This window comes from Triticum urartu, chromosome 4A, assembly GCF_056163025.1.
Source record: "Triticum urartu cultivar PI428250 chromosome 4A, HENAU_Tu73, whole genome shotgun sequence".
Classification (NCBI taxonomy): domain Eukaryota; kingdom Viridiplantae; phylum Streptophyta; class Magnoliopsida; order Poales; family Poaceae; genus Triticum; species Triticum urartu.
The window spans coordinates 110,216,065-110,235,490 of NC_141876.1; the positions used below are offsets into that span (position 1 = coordinate 110,216,065).

General features: G+C 47.1%; 1 pseudogene; it reads left to right on the top strand.

Annotated features, from left to right (window-relative positions):
- Positions 1–6,791: 6,791 nt before the first annotated feature.
- LOC125554648 (flotillin-like protein 2) lies at positions 6,792–8,995 on the top strand (annotated as a pseudogene).
- Positions 8,996–19,426: the final 10,431 nt, after the last annotated feature.

Here is a 19,426-nt window from a genome sequence, read left to right on the forward strand (position 1 = left end):
GTATAGCAGCGGAATGTAAAACATTGCACATGAAGGTAAAGGGAGGAGTTCGGAGGGAGCAAGCGCAATGTAGACACGGAGATTTTTGGCGTGGTTCCGATAGGTGGTGCTATCGTACATCCACGTTGATGGAGACTTCAACCCACAAAGGGTAACGGTTGCGCGAGTCCACGGAGGGCTCCACCCATGAAGGGTCCACGAAGAAGCAACCTTGTCTATCCCACCATGACCTTCACCCACGAAGGACTTGCCTCACTAGGGTAGATCTTCACGAAGTAGGCGATCTCCTTACCCGTACAAACTTCTTGGTTCAACTCCACAATCTTGACGGAGGCTCCCAAGTGACATCTAACCAATCTAGGAGACACCACTCTCCAAAAGGTAATAGATAGTGTGTTGATGATGAACTCCTTGCTCTTGTGCTTCAAATGATAGTCTCCCCAACACTCAACTCTCTCTCATTAATTTGGATTTGGTGGAAAGATGATTTGAGTGTAAAGCAACTTGGGTATGGCTAGAGATCAAGATTTATGTGGTTGGAATGGAAGATCTTGATCTCAACACAAGTGTACGTGGTTCTCTCTCAGAAAATGTAAGTTGGAAGTGTAGGCATGTTCTGATGGCTCTCTCTGTTAATGAAGAGTGGGTGGAGGGGTATATATAGCCTCCACACAAAATCTAACCGTTACACATAATTGACCAAACTCGGTGAGACCGAATTGTGAAACTCGGTCGGACCGATTTAGTTCAACATGTGAACGTTAGGATTTTTGGTGGGACCGACACGTCAACTCGGTGGGACCGATTTCATTAGGGTTAGGGCATAACATAATCTCGGTGAGGCCGATTACACAAACTCGGTGGGACCGATTTTGGTAATAAGCTAACCAGATAGTTGGTCAGGCAAACTCGGTGGGACCGATTCGCTCATCTTGGTTAGACTGAAACGTTACGAAGGGGAAACAGAGAGTTTGCATTGCGAACTCGGTGGGACCGATCGCTCATCTCGGTTAGACCGAAACGTTACGAAGGGAAATAGAGAGTTTGCAATCCCATCTCGGTGGGACCGAGATCCCTATCGGTGAGACCGAAAAGACTAGGGTTTTATGGCAGTGGCTATGTCAACTGAACTCGGTGGCGCCAGATGGAAAGTTTCGGTGGGGCCGAGTTTGACTTTTGGTTTGGGACAAATGTGGATACGAGAAAGTGGTTGAGGGTTTTGTAGCATATCACTAAGCATTTTGAGCAAGTAACCCATTAAGCAACACCTCATCCCCTTTTAATAGTATTGGCTTTTCCCATGGACTCAATGTGATCTTGGATCACTAAAAGATAAAATTTAGAGTCTTGAGATTTAGAGCTTGAGCCAATCTTTTGTCCTTAGCATTTTGAGTGGTCCACATTTCTAATCCATGCCATGCCAATCATTGAGCTTTCCTGAAATATTTATCTTGAAATAGTATTAGCTCAATGAGCTATATGTTCTTAAGAATTACCAAAACCACCTAGGGATAGTTGCACTTTCATTTGTGCAGGTGCATCTATTGGGGACTTGCTTGTGCCTCCTACTGGATTGACACCTTAGTTCTTAACCGAGGGAAATACTTATCTCTACTTTATTGCATCACCCTTTCCTCTTCAAGGGAAAAATCAACGCAAGCTCCAAAAGTAGCAGGAAGAATTTCTGGCGCCCTTGTCGGGGAGATTCTACATCAAGCCTACCAAGTACCTATCATAAACTCTCATCTCTTGCATTGACATTATTTGCCATTTGCCTCTCGTTTTCCTCTCCCCCACTTCTAATTTTTTTCAGAAAAACACCAAAAATATCTGCCTTTTTTCGTATGCCTTTTTGCTCATTTGCTATCTTTGCTTGTGTCGCCATGTGCCTTTTATTTGCTTGCTAGAAATATATTGGTATGGATCCACTTAAAGTTTTCTACTTGGATCATCTTCGATCCATATGTGCTCATGCTGAAACCCCAACTAGTTTAGTTGAGGGAAAATCATTAGATGGGCATGCTCATTTTGTGCGTCACCATTTATCTCAAAAAGTGGGACTCGTATGGAATCAAATAAATTGTTTGCTGCTATGCTTGGAATCTATGTGAAATTTATGATTTTACTTGTTGCTCAGAGAACCCTAAAAAACACCTTCCCTATTTATGAAATCCAATCTTCTTATGCCAAAGGTGTTTATAGTTATTATGATATTGAACAAATTGAAGAATTTGTTGCTTTTAATGGTGCTTATGAAGTTGCTTCTTTGATTGAGAAGTATGATATTACTCTCTACAAATCTAAATTTTTTGACATACTTAAATATTTCTATGAAAACTATGCTTCTAATGCCTATGTTAAAGAATCTATTATGAGAATGTCCGCTGCTTTGGGAGAAAATAAAACTACTTTGTAGGTGTAATATGATAAGTTTGCAAGAATAAAACTTGAAGTATTTAGCTAGATAATAAAAGTTAGTTTGTTTTAGTAGAGATCTTTTTGTAACATAAAGAGAAAGATTTTCCATAGAAAATTGAATATAACACGATAGATACTTATCATATGCAATGAGGCAGAGGCATACGCTAACACACTTTCCGTACTTGCATCACATGCACTTATGATTGAAACTCTAGCAAGCATCCATAACTACTAAAGATCATTAAGGTAAAACCCAACCATAGCATTAAGTAACAAGTCCTCTTTACTCCCATACGCAACAACCCCCTTACTCGGGTATACGCTTCTGTCACTCTCGCCACCCACTACTAAGCGAATCATGAACGTATTGCAAAACCCTACAGCGGAAAATCCACATGCTTATGCAACACGGACGGCACCATAGGATAGCACCTATTTAACATACAACTTATATCAATCACACCATACCGCAATTAACCCGTAGCATCTTTAGACTCTCATCAGATTCCAATCTAGAAGTGCTTAGCATATCTCTCATGGGGAAAATACCCTAAAAATATAACATATTTAGACTCCATGATCGTACCTCAGATTTCACCACTAGAAATCTATAGCCAACGCTATGCTTGGCATAACCCAGAAAAACACAGCCCACAGTCTTTGGTCCCAACTTACGCTTTTTTTGGTTATCAACACATTGACTTTCTCCAAATAGCCCCAAGCGAAGTAAGAGAGTATAGTTCTTTTTTCTTCCATTGTTCATAGGGAGTAGTCTCATTATCCTTCGTGGGAACTTTATTCTAGACATGACAGGTTGTCAATACAGCCTCCCCCCACCATGCCTTTGATAAACCCGATGTATCTAAAATCTTTTAGAGTATGGCTTTTCCGTTTGGCAGCCCCATTTAACTGGGATGAATAGGGAGGAGTCCTCTCATGAATAATATCATGTTCCGTGCATAATAAATTAAACTTTAGAAAAGAACTCACCTCCATGATCAGACCGAACTCGTTTTATTTTATTTTCAAGTTGGTTCTCAACTTATGCCTTATAGCTTTTAAAGTAGTGTAGAGCCTCGTCCTTAGTATTTAATAAATACACATAACAAAATCTAGTGGAATCGTCAATCAATGTTATGAACCTTTAGTCAACACCATTCATCTCGCACAGATTTGACTCTATGCGCTCTAGAGGTGCCAGGTGTCTCTTCTTCGCAGGCTTGTGAGGCTTACGAGGTTGCTTTGCTTGCACACACGAATGCAATTAGAGCCTTTGGCTAAAGTGAAACTCAGTATTAAATCCATCTTAGCTAGCCGCGTCATACAACCAAAATTAATTTGACAAGGATGTGAATGCCAAACCTCATATTCGTTCATGCTAGAATGAATTTGGTTCACAACTTTATCACAAAAATCTGCTAGGGAAAGGTGGAACAAGCCACCACAATCATATTCTTTTCCAACAAACAGTCCATATTGAGATAGGACTACTTTATTGGACTCAAATACTAACTTAAGCCCTTCTTTTATAGAAGGGGCCACTGATGAGATTCTTCTTGATGACGCGGACATGCTGCACGTTCTTCAGTTGCACGGTCTTTCCCAAAATAAATTACAGATCTATCATGCCAACACCATGAATAGAAGCATGCGAGCCATTTCCCATTAGGACAGAGCAATCTCGTGCGACCTAGTAAGAAAAGAACAAAGACATATCAACAAACACATGAATATTTGCACCTGTGTCAACTCATCAATCGGTGGATTGAAAAACTGAAAGTATGATAAATAGATTACCATACTCAGATGCCCCATCATTGTTGCTCATAGTCACATTGACAGACTTGGAGTCCTGTCCTGGCTTCTTGTACTTGTTTGGGCACTTGTTTGCCCAATGTTCCTCTGAACTACAAGTAAATCAGCCATTTCTCTTTTTATCTTTCTTCTTACCCTTCTTCTTGAAGGTAGTATTCTGCTGGACGGTGTTCTTTCCCTTGAACTTGTGGAAATTCTTCTGCACCACATTGGCTCTAGAAGAATCCTATGTCCCTTTCATGTATGAGTCATTTGCTCTCGAGTTCTGCTCAACACTTAGATGACCGATGACATCCTCAATAGAGAATTCACGTCTCAAGTGCTTGAAAGAAGTAGTAAAGTTCCTCCATTGAGGAGGAAGTTTTGCAATAATGCAACCTGTGACAAACTTGTCTGGTAACTCACACTTCAAGAGCTCCAGCTCCTTAGCGATGCTCTGTAGCTCATGATCCTGGTCCAATACCGAATGGTTATCAATCATCTTGTAATCATGGAATTGCTCCATGGCATACAGTTCGCTTCCAACATCAGTTGTGCTGAACTTAACTTCAAGCGCATCCCACGGGTTCTTGGCAACCCGCATATGAATATATGGGTCACTCTTAGTGAAGTTGATGGTTAAACCCGACATATCTTGAAAACAGAGAAGCAGGAACTTGATGTTTTGGATATCCGCGTATGAACCCTCCACCATAAGGATGGCGTGGTCAGCATATTGGAGGTGCGTAATTCCATATCCCCCAATAAGATGGGGCATATTCCCCTAGTATGCCATGCACGCTTCGTAGAATCTAGGATGGCTGCGAGAGCATCGACTACCAAGTTGAATAGAAATCTCTACTCCTAATGTCTCAGTTGGTAGTCTCCGTTCTGGGTTTATTTTCGTCCCACCTACCATGGTTTTTTGGTACCTCCTCCCACCTTCGATGGTTTTTTCATAGATTTTTTTTCGTGCCCTCCCCCCACTTCATCGGTTTATTTTCGCGTCATCCTCTCACACAACAAAAAAAACTGAACGGATTAGAACTTTCCATATCGACGCAAATTATTCAGTAATGTCTTTATGTAAAAGAATCAATCACAATCAATCTCTAAAGATCAAATCTAAATTAATTAATATTCATAATGTGTGTTTCCTTCCGAATCACGTCCATAACTTTCCTTCCTTGTTTGGGCAGAAACTGTTTGGTAGCAAAGATTAGGGATCTTCCTATGAGCGTAGTAATAGGAAGTATTCTTTTTCTTGATGATTCGTTTCCATGCACGATGATAGTAAATTAGGCCAACATTCACCACTATTTATCAACGTCATCAATCGTATCCATTCCTACCTTAAGGGAATCCGCTCGCTACGTCTTTTTAAGGGGATCCGCTCACTACGTCGTCGTCGCACATTATTTTCACAAGCAACTCCCCTAAAAAAACACAGCGCCCTACCTCGACTTCCCTACCTGGACGCCGCCGCCGCCCATCGATCTCGCTGCCTCCTGGCGATCCCCTCCTCCCCCCGCAGCTCGAACGACCCACTTTTTTGGCCACGAGCACCACCTGTCTCTTCGCCCATGCATCGCCCCTCCTCTTCACCATAGCCACGAGCACCATCCGAGGCGGAGCCGCGGCGCCTCCACAGATGTGGCGGAGACACCATATCGAGTGGAGACGGCGGTATAAATCTTCTCCCACTCTGCTCCTTCCCCTGGTTACCGGCCTGCTCCACCTCCCCCCTGCTTCGCGTGGATCTGCTCATGTGCAGCAGTAAACTTTATTTAGGTACAACTATTCTTCTAGGCCTTTTTTGTTACTTACAAATTAACTTTTTGAGCCAATGCTTACGGCATAAAGTATTACCTAGAGTTCCTTAATCAATCTGCTTGTCCATCATTTCATTTGGTTCAATTACTATCAGCAAGAACGCATTGTGAAACCGTTAGCTTATGAATGTTTGCTCTTCCTGCAATAATAACATTTGCAATGTAAGGGCCGAGGCACACCCATGCATCAGGATGATGTGCACCACGTGGGAAGTAACACTAATATGGCCTAAGTGGATAATGAAATATCCAAAGATACACTTGACTGGATCAATTTTTTTCTCTGGAATTGTTCCTCATGATGCGCAGATGTAGATGCTATATTTTTAAAATTTCAAATCACCTATGCATGCCAATGTGATTCTTATCCTTTTCATTAGACAGTGTGTTCCCATCAATCCATCCATGCACCGAACCGATTTTTTTTTACTCTATTCAGGTTGCAATTACGAACGAGTAGCATATGTATGCACTGAACTACTTGCATAAGATAGTGAAATACTTCTTACTCGCGTGAGTGGAATTTTGGAATAGAGAAAGAACATACAACAGAGATCACGTAATTAATTGATTACATAAACCGAGATCACGTAAAACAAGTTTGATAGGTCCGTTGCATCACACGAGCATTTTTGCTATATGTACTAACATGTTCTATTTATTTTCTTTGATCGGTCAACACTCCTATGTCCTATGTAGGTAAGAAGGAAAGAAAACCTAACGGTACAGCCGGCAAAACAGTCAATGACGAGCTTCATCGATGCGTACGCGTCGTAGTACCTAGCCATCACCGGCTGGGGCATCGAGGACTTAACGCTGGTGAAGAAGGTGTGAGTATTGGTAGAGCTCCAAGAAGCTGCCCTTCATCCTGCCCGCCGTCTTCACCATCGGTCCCCGGGTGACCACCCTGGAACTCGGCGACGCTACCAAGGCGACACAGTCCGGGTTGGTTCGGTCCCTCATCGAGCCACCATTTGGACTGGCCAACCACCACCGGCGTCAATGTGCTGGGGCAGCGGCAAGGTGGGATGCGTGTGCGGGTGCTGTGGCGAGGTGGTGGACATGCGGGAGCGCCAGCGATGAGGTCGGTGATGTGCAGCGGCAAGTGCGCGGCTGTTAGCCATGAACCTTCCATAGCAGTTTTTTTCATGAGCCCATGTTTTTTTGTGCTCGGGCCTTGCCATAATTAGCGGATTAACCATGAAAAAAACATGGCGTTCAGTTTGTTGTCAAATGGTGCCGTGATTTTTGGATCAAGCCATGTTTCTCATGTACTTCCTATTTCCTGTTCGACAGAATAGAAGTGCAGAAAGTGTACACACCAACACAACTGAAAGCAGTCATATTCAGTTATAGAGGTATACATTTGTACAATATATACATAGGAAGGTGCGGCCAGTAACCCAACTAACTCCTGAGCTGACATTGCTAATCCTTTACTTGCGATAAAGACGCAGACGATAAGGAAAGGTTGTTACAGAGAGAGCAATGGGAGAGAGAGAGAATCACGTGGCGGCAGGTGGACCTGAACATATGCTTCAACAAAGAAAACGACAGCGTAGGATCATGGTGCGTGATTATAGGCGGAGGCTATTAAATCTCACACGGAAATCCCGGCTGAGCGATTCTCGCACGATCCGAAGTTCACACCCAATCGACTGTTTTCCCCAGTTGATGGCCTGCATGTGTGCTGTGCTAAAACGATCACTGCCATGGCAGTGAAACCCGCAGCTAGAACGCTACCAGCGCCAAGTCGAGAACTCGAGATCGTCAGTGGTGCATGCACGACAGCGGCGGCGAGAGGCTATGGTGCATGGGGAGGAAAGAAAAGAAGGAGAGGGGAAGCTTGGGGACATGGTAGTTTACCCAGGGGCTGCCTGTCGGCATGCTGAGAATGAATGGCGGCGGCAGTGACATTTTTTCTCAGTCCTCTTGGTCGGACCGGTTGAAGACCAGACTGGATCAGACCGACAATTTTCCAGGCCGATTTTAGCAGACCATATCATCCATTTTCTCTAACAAGCCAGGACCGAGCATGTCAAACACCGATTGAGCCACGAGCGGTACGTCCAGCCCTGCCCACTGCCGAAGCGAAGCTCCTACTCCACGTGAAGTTGATCGCGCTGTTGCACTCATACGGTAGGAGCCACGGGCATGGCATGGTGAAGGGCTAAAGGGCTGATCGAGGGTGAGACCCGGATGCTGGTGGCGCAGCTGACCATGGACGAGATCTTCACCTGCACCAAAAAGTTCAAGCAGGAGGTGTTCAGCAGCGTGCAGAAGGAGCTGGACCAATTCGGCCTCTTCATCTACAATGCCACCATGAAGCAGCTAGTGGACGTGCCGGGGCATGAGTACTTCTCCTACCTCGGCGAGAAGACACAACAAGAGGCAGCGAGCAGGGCCAAGGTGGATGTTTGTGGAGCGGGATGGCCTCACGTGCAAGAACGCCGCCAAGGTGGACGCGGAGAACAAGGTGCTCTCTATGCGGTAGCAGGGCGAGGCGCTCAAGGAGAAGGCCAAGGTCAAGGCGAAGGTGCGGGTGTTTGAGAACACTAGGAAGGCCGACAACACCGCCTCAATGACCGACCTCGCCATGAAGTGGAAGGCTGGGACTGGCAGGACAAGGTCGCCGAGGTTGAGGCCGCCAAGGCTTTTGCCATGCGCGATGCCGAGCTGCAGATGGAGGTTAAGACGAAGAACATGCTCTACCAAACTGACAAGCTCAAGGTCGAGCAGCTCAGCAAGTCCATAGTACACTATGACACACAGGTTGGTTATGCAATAAGCATGTATAAAAATATAGTACTAGGGACAAGAGAAATTCATACTTATTGACCTCAGCATTTTATATTTTGTAGGTTCAAGAATCAAACACGCTCTTCTATAGCTGGCAGAAGACGGCGGATACGACATTGTATAAGGAGATGAAGGTGGCGGTGAGGTGAAGCGGCCGAGCAGAAACACATGCATGTCTCGATATGGGAGGAAATGGAGGGAGATAAGGTGAGGGTTAGCGGTGCAACATGCCACACAAGGAAAGGGGTGAAGAGATGACCTTGAGGAGGGAAGTGAGCTCAGTGTCGTGGATCTAAGACTGACAGTAGAATGGGGGTAGGTATGAGGAGGCAAGATCCTACCTATGGCGAAGTTGTACACACGAATTTTACGAGTTCAGGCCCTTCGCGGAGGAAGTAATAGCCCTACGTCTCGGTGCCCGGAGGCGGTCGACTGTATTATGTGTGTGTGTGTGTGTGTGTGTGTGTTACAGGGGGTGCGAACCCTTGTTCCAGTGGAGGGGGTGGCTTATATAGAGTGCGCCCAGACCCCAGCCAGCCCACGTTACAAGGGTTTTAAGGTACATAAAGAGATGGCGTTACAGGTAACGCCGGTAATAAAGTGACATAAATGATTATTAAGTCTATGGAGTAAACACCCGACCGTTGCTGTGTAGAGTGACTTTAGATCTTCTATCTGTCACAGCCCTAGAATTGGTTGTAACTAGTTGCACAAGCATTCATGCATCATGTATATATTTATGAAAGTTGAATTGGGGAAAGTGGAAAGCCTCAGAAATCTTTTCTAAAAATGATCAACATTAAAAATTGCTTCAAATAAACCCAAGAAAATGTTCCTGTTCATTTCTGGAAATATTGGCAAGAGGTAAAATTCAAACCAATATTTTTGGAATCACAGAAATATTTATTTGGGCCTTTGAATTAAGTCAATACTTATTTGAATTGGAGCTACTAATTCCTATAAAATATTTGGTAGCTCCAAATATTCTGAAACTTGGTGAGGGCCTCTGGTTTAAATCAGATAGTGCCCATAAAAGTTTGCAGAATTTTATAAAGTGTTTTAGTATTTAAACTAAGTCAAAACATACTGCAAAAAAATAGAAAACAGAAAATAGGAAAGAGAGAGAGAGAAGAACTCACCTGCCTCACCCACTTGGGCTCCTTACCCGGCGGCCCAGCTAACCGGCCCAGCCCACCAGGGGCATACCTGTCTTCAACCTCTGCCTACTGGCAGAGGCGAGGCCGAGCACGGCGCCCGCGCGGGATGGCACGCAGCTGCCTGCCTGGCCCTCGCTGGCCAGCGCGACGCCGCGGATGACCACCCCGTTGCCGTATGGATCCGCCCGACCTCTCACTTGCCCCCACCCCGCTCTCTGCCTCGCTCCCCCCTCGGACCCGAGAACGCCGGAGCGCAGCCGTCGCCACCGCTCGCTACTGCCGCGGCCACCCCACGCCTCACCGACGCGCCCAGAAGCTTGGCCACTTCGTCCTCGACCTCCTCACCGAGCCACGCCCCGCCAGACGCCCTCGAACGCTGGCCACGCCGTCTTATTTAACCTCGGTCCGCCGAGATCGCCATCGCCGCCCTGCTTGCTCCGGCCCCTCCCCGAGCTCGCCGATCAGCCCTACACGATCCCCGTGAGCTTCTACACCGTGTCCCCCTTGTCTCCGCGATGTTTGCTAGCTCTAGTCGCCGTTTCGCCGATGACCGAAACCCGCCGCCGCCTGTGACCGCCGACGATGTGCCTCCGGCCAGCTAGCGGCCTGGCCGTTGTGCTTAGCTCCCTCCCCGCGCTGCGTAGATCACGTAGGTGCCTCGCACGAGCCTCCCCGGCCACCGTAGCGTCAACCCCGAGCTCGCCCGAACTCCGGCGACCGCCAAGGTCGACGACGGTGACGACTCCGGCCATCTCAGGCCCAGCCGCTGCCATTACTCGACGCGGACGAGCGCCCGCGTCACGTAGACGCCCTCCGCCGGCCATTTGGTCCCCGGAGGAGGAAACCCGTAGCTCTCCACCGCGTCTTGCCTCGCCGGCGTCAAGTCGCCGGCAGGTGTTGACCTAGTTGACCCGGGTTTGACCCCGCTAACCAGGGGGTTTGACCTCCCCTGACTCACTGACTTGTGGGACCCAGGCCGCTAACTAAACTCGGTTAATGTTAGTTTAATGCTAACTAAATTTAGTTAGCTTAACTAACCACTGACAGACGGGACCCACAGGTCAGGGTTGACCAGGACCGTCGCCTTTGACCCGCTGACGTCGCCACGACATCATGCTGACGCAGTAACTTATTTTCTGGATTTATTCTTTTACAGGAAATTCCAAAAATTAGTATAAACTTCTAAAATTCATAGAAATTCAATCGTAACTCCAAATGAAATAAATTATATATGAAAAATGATCAGAAAAATCCAAGGAATCTGAATATGGCATTTTCATGCATGTTTGAACAACTTAACCTCACTGTCTAGTCCAAAACATGATAATGCACTATTTGAATTCATAGTTTGAATTTGAATTTGAACCTAGTGTTCAAACCAACTCCATTTAACTTGTTGCTAGTTGCATTAGCTCAATCAACGGCATATTGCCATGTCATGATCATGCATCATATTGTTGCATCGCATTGATTGTGTTCTTCCTTGTTTGCCGGTAAATGTCCCCTCTCGGTAGACGCTGCTCCGACGCTGTGATCGTTGACACTGATGAAGACTCAATGTTATCTTCAGAAGTGCCAGGCAAGCAAAACCCCCTTGCTCATTCCGATACAATCCCACTCTCTCGCTCCTGCTCTCTTTTACTGCATTAGGACAACAACGATTCAACTGTTATATGTTGCGGTAGTTGAACCCCTTTCCTCTGCATGACCTGTCATTGCCATAGTAAATAGATGAAACCCACTAGCATGAGTAGGAGTTGTTTGAGCCCTGATGTGCCTACTCATCCATGCTTGTTTGTCATGCCTGCTATTGCATAGAGTCGTGTCAGGTCTGGTTCATCGAGGATGAATCGGAGGTGTGTAAACATGTCCTACGGTGTGTGAGCTAAGTGTGTGAACACGATTTGGTAAAGGTAGCGGTGAGAGGCCATGTAGGAGTACATGGTGGGTTGTCTCACTGAAACCGTCCTCAGGAACTGAGTTCTGTGTTTGTGATCCATGAAACAGCTACTACCATACATTGGGCCCTGAAATATGACCCCGCTCGACTTATTGACCCCTCTCGTCCTCTGTCCAGGAGTTGCAACTAGTTTTTGGTGTTTGTAGGTTATGTGTTGGCGGCCGTGCGTAGCGCTGACCCTAGGGGTGGGCTATGATGCGGTAGATACACTGTGGCCGGGTATGCCGGGCGCCCGTTTGGCGTCTCAGGACCCTGTACACATTGTTTGGGGCCGTTGAGGACACCCCGGCCGGATTTCCTTGCGGATGGAACCCGAATAGACGATAAACCTGGACTAGAGACTTGTGCGGTTAGTCAGGTCGTGGTCTACACCCACGTCGGCTTTCGCTTGAAGTCTGCCGAGCACATGTCGTGTGCAGACGCTAAGTGGTGGAAACATGTGTGACGAAGTACACCCCTGCAGGGTTATAAATGATCTATTCGAATAGCCGTGTCCACGGTAAAGGACTTCTGGGTTGCCTATAACAGTTCATAGACAAGTGAAAGTGGATACTCTAAAACTCGCAAGATAAGTGTGAGTGCTATGGATGGTGTTCTCGTAGGGAGACGGGAGCGGATCCATAGTGGTGTATTGAATGGTGAATATGTGGACTCGTGTGCGCCACCTCAAAAGAGTTGCTTGCAGTCGTAGTTCAGGTTAGCCACTGAGTCAAAGCTGGCTTGCTGCAGTTAAACTCCACCACCACCCCTTGTTGATACCGATGCATATGTAGCTAGTTCTGATGTAAGTCTTGCTGAGTACCTTTGTACTCACGTTTGTTTAATTTATGTTTTGCAGAGAGACTTCAGTCTCGCTAGTAGTTCCGCATGGACTTCGATGTTTAGCTTGATACCTCAGCTACGATCTTGTGCCCTCGGCAGGATCTGGTAGATAGTCAGGCTTCTTAGCCCTTTTCATTTGTAAATGTCTGTACTCAGACATGTTAAGCTTCCGCTTGTGCCTTGATTTGTATTCTATGATTGTTGGGTCATGAGACCCATGTTTGTAATATCTCGCTCCTCGGAGCCTAATGAATGAATACTTGAGTTGTAGAGTTATGTTGTGATGCCATGTTGTATTTACACATATCGAGCATATTGTGTGTATGATTGAAATGCTTGGTATGTGTGGGATCCGACAATCTAGTTGTTTATCCTTGGCAGCCTCTCTTATGGGGAAATGTAGTCTAGTGCTTCCATGAGCCATAGTAGTCCGCTACAGCCCGGTTCACCGGAGTCCTGCTAGCCCAGCACTACTGCTCAGGACACTTGACTGGCCGGCATGTGCTTCACTTTGTTCCTGTGTCTGTCCCTTCGGGGAAATGTCACGGGGTGACATCCGGAGTCCTGCCTAGCCTGCTACAGCCCGGGTTCCCGGAGTCCTGTTAGCCCAGTGCTACAACCCGGATTCACACGCTGCTGACCGACATGCTCGATGTGATTCATGTATGCCTGTCCCCATAGGTTAGTGCCGCTTTGGGTTCACGACTAGCCATGTCGGCCCGGGTTCTCTGTCATATGGATGCTAGCGACACTATCATATACGTGAGCCAAAAGGCGCAAACGGTCCCGGGCCATGGTAAGGCGACACCCGTGGGAACACCGTGCGTGAGGCCGCAAAGTGATATGAGGTGTTACCGGCTAGATCGATGTGACTTGGAATCGGGGTCCTGACACTATCTGTCGAGTGATAATTCTTGCGGTCTAGTGTCTTCTGGTCTTCCGAGTGGAATGCTTCTGGTCGTGTGGATGATGCTATCTCTTGAATGCTTCTGGTTTTAGGGTGATGTCCTAGGGGAGGGTGTTTAGGTCAGGCCTATGACCCTACCCTAGGTTCATAGCTACATCATTAGCCCCCAAATGGTTCAGGGTTCGAGTGGAGAAGGAGTTTAGAATACCTCCGACTCAACTTTCGCGCTTCGGCAACGTCTTACTGAGATCAAATGAACAATCATGATGACCTCAACTTCTTTTTCAGTCGCCTTGATCCATTCTTAGTTTGTCGAGTGAACTTCTACTGAAAAGCTTCGAGTGTTGATACGGAAAAAATCTTCCGTCTGACAGGTTGCTCTGCTGCTTGCGGATCTAGCGGGACTCGAATTTTGGGAAGCGCACGGGGCGGAGGAGGCCGCAGTAATCGGGATGGATTAGGCAGGGTCTCCTCGATCTTTGTGCCACCTTTTTTGCCACGTATTGCGCGCACGACTGTTGCGGGATTTGATAGGATCGCCCGAGCCCGCAAGTTAGCCACTCGGAAATGGCCCCATATAAGGCGCCGGATTGGAGTTTTTGCACAGTGCGCCCCATTCTCTCTCTCTCTCTCTCTCTCTCTCTCTCTCTCTCTCTTTCTTTCTTTCTTCTTTGTTTCTCCGCCGCATCCACCGCTGCTCTCGGCGCTGCCGTCCCACTCGAGCTCTGTTCGTTGCAATGGGAAAGGAGAAGATGGCGGCCTTGGAGTGCGCGAAGAAGGCGACGGCGAAGGCGAAGGGGAAGAAGACCAGCTGGGGCGGATCCTCGTCGAGACCCGGCCTGCCGCGCAGCTGGATCCAGGGAGATTGGATTCGATCGACGATCCGGCAAGACGACACCGACGATCTAGTCGAGGGAGGACTGATTCCCCATAAGTCAGCGCGGCTCCCGGAGGGCGAGACCGAGCCGCGGCCGCGGGAGGGTGAGTGCGTGCTCCTCGCCACCCATGTCGACCGTGGTTTTTCTTTGCCTCCCCACCCTTTCTTCCGAGGTTTCTTGAACTTCTTTGGGCACAACTTCATCACTTTTCCCCCAATACTATCGTGTACCTCGCTGCATTCGTGTCCATGTGTGAAAAATTATTGGGTTGTCGACCACACTGGGGCCTCTTCAAACACATTTTCACCTGTCGATCTCAGTCAGTCAAAAAGGCCAATCCGAGTGATGAGAGGACACACGTGATCCAGATGTGCGGGGGTCTTGGGATCCAGATGAGAGGAAAAAGTACTTTCCCAACCATGATTCTTCCCGAGTCAGTCAGAGGTTGGCAGTCGACCTGGTTCTACTGCAGAGACCAGCCGACTCCGGGCCAGTCGACTGGACTTCCCCCCTTTTCCATGGCTCGAGTCGAGAAGCCCTCTGCCTTGAAAGTGACTCCAGAGGAGAAAGAGGAGGTGACGGTGCTGGTCGAGCGAGTGGTCCAGCTCGTTCGTGATGGTGTGACTGGCATGGATCTGCTGGAGGTCTTCCTCAGACGACACATTCAGCCACTTCAAGCTCGCGACCATCCGATGTGGATGTATTCGGGCCTCGAAGATACCACTCGGATCCACCCAGAAGAAGTCAACGAGGATACGGTGGAACAATGGTTGGGGGGTATCACTGGCAACAAAGATAACCCCATGGGGTCTAGGAGAATCCCTCCACTCGACAACTCGTATGAACCAGACAAGGTCCCATTCTATCTTCTGAGTGTTTTTTGATCTATCATGTAATTGCTTTTTGCCAATCGACTGACATTTGTTCTACTTGTTGTCTTTCAGGCTCTCATTGAGATGTACTTGATGCCCAACGGAGAACAGGAGCAGGACCCGGAAGGGGGGGCGAGTGGAGGTGAAAGCATGGATTGGCAAGCTGACGGAGGGGAAGAGGAGGAGGAAAGCGAGGACTCAAGCAGTGGTGAGGAAGTCGAGTCACCGCCTCGCACTGAAAAGCGTTCCGAACATAAGCACGACCCAATGAGTGTCCGTGGAGAAGTAGCTAGGTCGACCGGGCAAACTTCCAAGCGCACTCGGGCTTCTTCCCCTGTGCTGACTGAGAAGGCCCCGAAGCGGCAAAAGATTACAGAACCAAAGCCTCGGAAGGCCCTGCCCAAGATCAAGATTGATGTCCCCGTCGCTTCTGCGTGAGTGTCTTGTCTCCACTTTTCAATCGAGGATTTATGCTGTCGACTCTCTTTCTCATTTGTCCGATTGAATCTTGAAACTTGCAGAGCTACCACTTTTGGGACTTCCGCCTACAGGGATGATGACGAAGGCATAGAAGACACGGTCACTTCTAACCCGGGTATGATTTTTGCAAACTTGCCTTTGCTTTCTCAACCATTTTGTTGACCGACTGAATTCCAACAACTAACTCTTCTTTGCAGCTCCTCCTCATGTCATTGATCTTCCGGATGATGACGAGGATGTGCCGCTGAGGCCTAGGAGGAGTAAGAAGGCATCAACTGGCAAGATGTCCCAATCGGTGCCGGTGGCAGAACTAGTGACCCAACAGCCTGAAGATGTGACTCGGGCTTCTGTTACTTTCGCTGCTCCAGTATCAAGTGAACGCCCTACATCGTCGACTGCACCAGTGTTTGCTTCAACTATCCATCCTCATGTCTCGGAACTTCAAGCTGCCGCGAACGCACCGTCAACCCCATTCTTTACCACTCAGCACGTTCCAGAAAGCCAGGCCGCCGCCGCCGCAGAAGCCATTCACCAAGCTGGCATAATGATGGAGCGAGTGAAGGTGGTGCACGAAAATAGTCAGGCTGCTTATGACCCCAGTGCGGCCCTTCGAGCCAATGTTCAGGTAAGTTGTCTTCCAACTGAACTCTTATCTTGTTGCTTGTTCTGTTAGGATATTCTACCTGAAAACTTTTCTCCGTGCAACTTCCTGTTATTCTGCACTTCGCATCTGCGCACCCACTGGGTGTTTGATGTATTTATTGTTTCACTCTTCCACTTGGTCTGGGCGGACCATGTCGAGTGGAATCCGAACCAGTGGGAGCACGCTAAGTGCACCCATTGGGTGTAGTCCCCGAGACCGCAGTCGACTGTTGGCAGTCGGTTGGGGTCTAAGTATGTCTTTCTCTCTTTTTTTACTCAATCTAGGCAGGCCATGTTGAGTAGAAACCAGTGGGGGCACGATAAGTGCACCCACTGGGTGTAGTCCCCGAGACTACTATAGAATGTTTGATTCTGCAGTAGTCTTAGAGTTCTATTCACTCGGAAGCGAATGATCTTTTATCTTGTCCATTGATGTATCTTTTGTCGACTGTAGAAATCCTGTGATCTTGTCTCCAAGTTCGCCAAATACGAGGAAAAGCAGAGGCAACTCATCCTTGATTTGGAATTGGCCAATCAAAACTTGAAAAAGGCTCGAGACGAAGTAGCTGGTACGGAAGGTAACAACCTGTCGACTGTTTATCTTGACCATCTCTTGAATTATCTCTTCGTTCCTTTCCTTGACCCGAGTGCACATTCTTCAGAGAAAATGAAGAAAGCCTTGGCGCAAAAGGATCTTGACCTTGCAGCTGCGCGGAAGGGGGCTAAGGAAAAGACCGCACTTGCTGACAAGAAGCTGGCTTCAGTCGGAGCACTAGAGGAAGACAACGCCAAGCTAAAGGCATCTCTCACCAAGGCCAACAAAGAAGCGACCCGTCTGAAGAAGGACAAAGTTCCTCTGAACGAGAAGATTGAAGGCATTTCTCATAAGAGAAATGACCTAGAGGCTTATCTGGGGGCACTCGCCAAAAAGCTGTTCCTTATTCTTGAAGGTATTTCCCTTTGTTCGACTGTTTAACTGTCGTCGATTCGTCACGCATTCGTCGACTCATTATTTCTTTGGGTTTGTAGAATTCTGTCAAAACTTTGAAGAAGAGACTGGGCGGGTCAAGACAGGTCTGGACCCCGCCCTTTCTCCCGTCGGTGATGCTGCTGCTATGAACGTGCTTCGACTAGAATCCCATGTTGCCAATGTTACGAGCTACCTTGCTCGCCTGAAGGTTGCTGTGTCGCGCATCGATACAACACTCTAGCCAAGGGCGATGATACGTCTCCAACGTATCTATAATTTTTTATTGCTCCATGCTATTATATTATCTATTTTGGATGTTAATGGGCTTTATTTTACACTTTTATATCATTTTTGGGACTAACCTACTAATAGGAGGCCCAACCCAAATTGTTGTTTTTTTACCTATTTTAGGGTTTCGACGAAAAGGAATATCAAATGGAGTCCAAACGGAATGAAACCTTCGGGAACGTGATTTTCTCAACAAATGTGATCCAGGAGACTTGGAGTGTGCGTCAAGAAACAAACGAGGCGGCCACGAGGCAGGGGGGCGCGCCTACCCCCCTGGGCGCGCTCTCCACCCTCGTGGGCCCCTCGTTGCTGCACCGACGTACTTCTTCCTCCTATATATATCCACGTACCCCCCAAACATCCAGGAGCACCACAAAAACCTAATTCCACCACCGCAACCTTCTGTACACGAGAGATCCCATCTTGGGGCCTTTTCCGGAGTTCCACCGGAGGGGGCATTGATCACGGTGGGCCTCTACATCAACTCCGTGGCCTCTCTAGTGATGTGTGAGTAGTTTACTTTAGACCTTCGGGTCCATAGTTATTAGCTAGATGGCTTCTTCTCTCTCTTTGGATCTCAATACAAAGTTCTCCTCGATCTTCTTGGAGATCTATTCGATGTAATCTTCTTTTGTGGTGTGTTTATCGAGATCAGATGAATTGTGGGATTATGATCAAGTTTATCTATGAACAATATTTGATTCTCCTCTGAATTCTTTTATGTATGATTGGTTTATCTTTGCAAGTCTCTTCAAATTATCAGTTTGGTTTGGCCTACTAGATTGATCTTTCTTGCAATGGGAGAAGTGCTTAGCTTTGGGTTCAATCTTGCGGTGCTCGATCCCAGTGACAGAAAGGGAAATGACACGTATTGTATTGTTGCCATCGAGGATAAAAAGATGGGGTTTATATTATATTGCATGAGTTTATCCCTCTACATCATGTCATCTTACTTAAAGCATTACTCTGTTCTTATGGACTTAATACTCTAGATGCATGCTGGATAGCGGTCGATGTGTGGAGTAATAGTAGTAGATGTAGAATCGTTTCGGTCTACTTGTCACGGACATGATGCCTATATACATGATCATACCTAGATATTCTCATAACTATGCTCAATTTTATCAATTGCTCGACAGTAATTCGTTTACCCACCGTAATACTTATGCTCTTGAGAGAAGCCACTAGTGAAACCTATGGCCCCCGGGTCTATCTTCCATCATATTAATCTTCCAATACTTAGTTATTTCTATTACAGTTTATTTTACTTTGCATCTTTATTTCTCTTTATCATAAAAATACCAAAAATATTATCTTGTCATATCTATCAGATCTCACTCTTGAAAGTGACCGTGAAGGGATTGACACCCCATTTATCGCGTTGGTTGCGAGGTTCTTATTTGTTTGTATAGGTGCGTGGGACTTGAGCGTGATCTCCTACTGGATTGATACCTTGGTTCTCAAAAACTGAGGGAAATACTTACGCTACTTTACTGCATCACCCTTTCCTCTTCAAGGGAAAACCAACGCAGTGCTCAAGAGGTAGCAAGAAGGATTTCTAGCGCCGTTGCCGGGGAGATTCGCGCCAAGTCAAGTCAAGATTT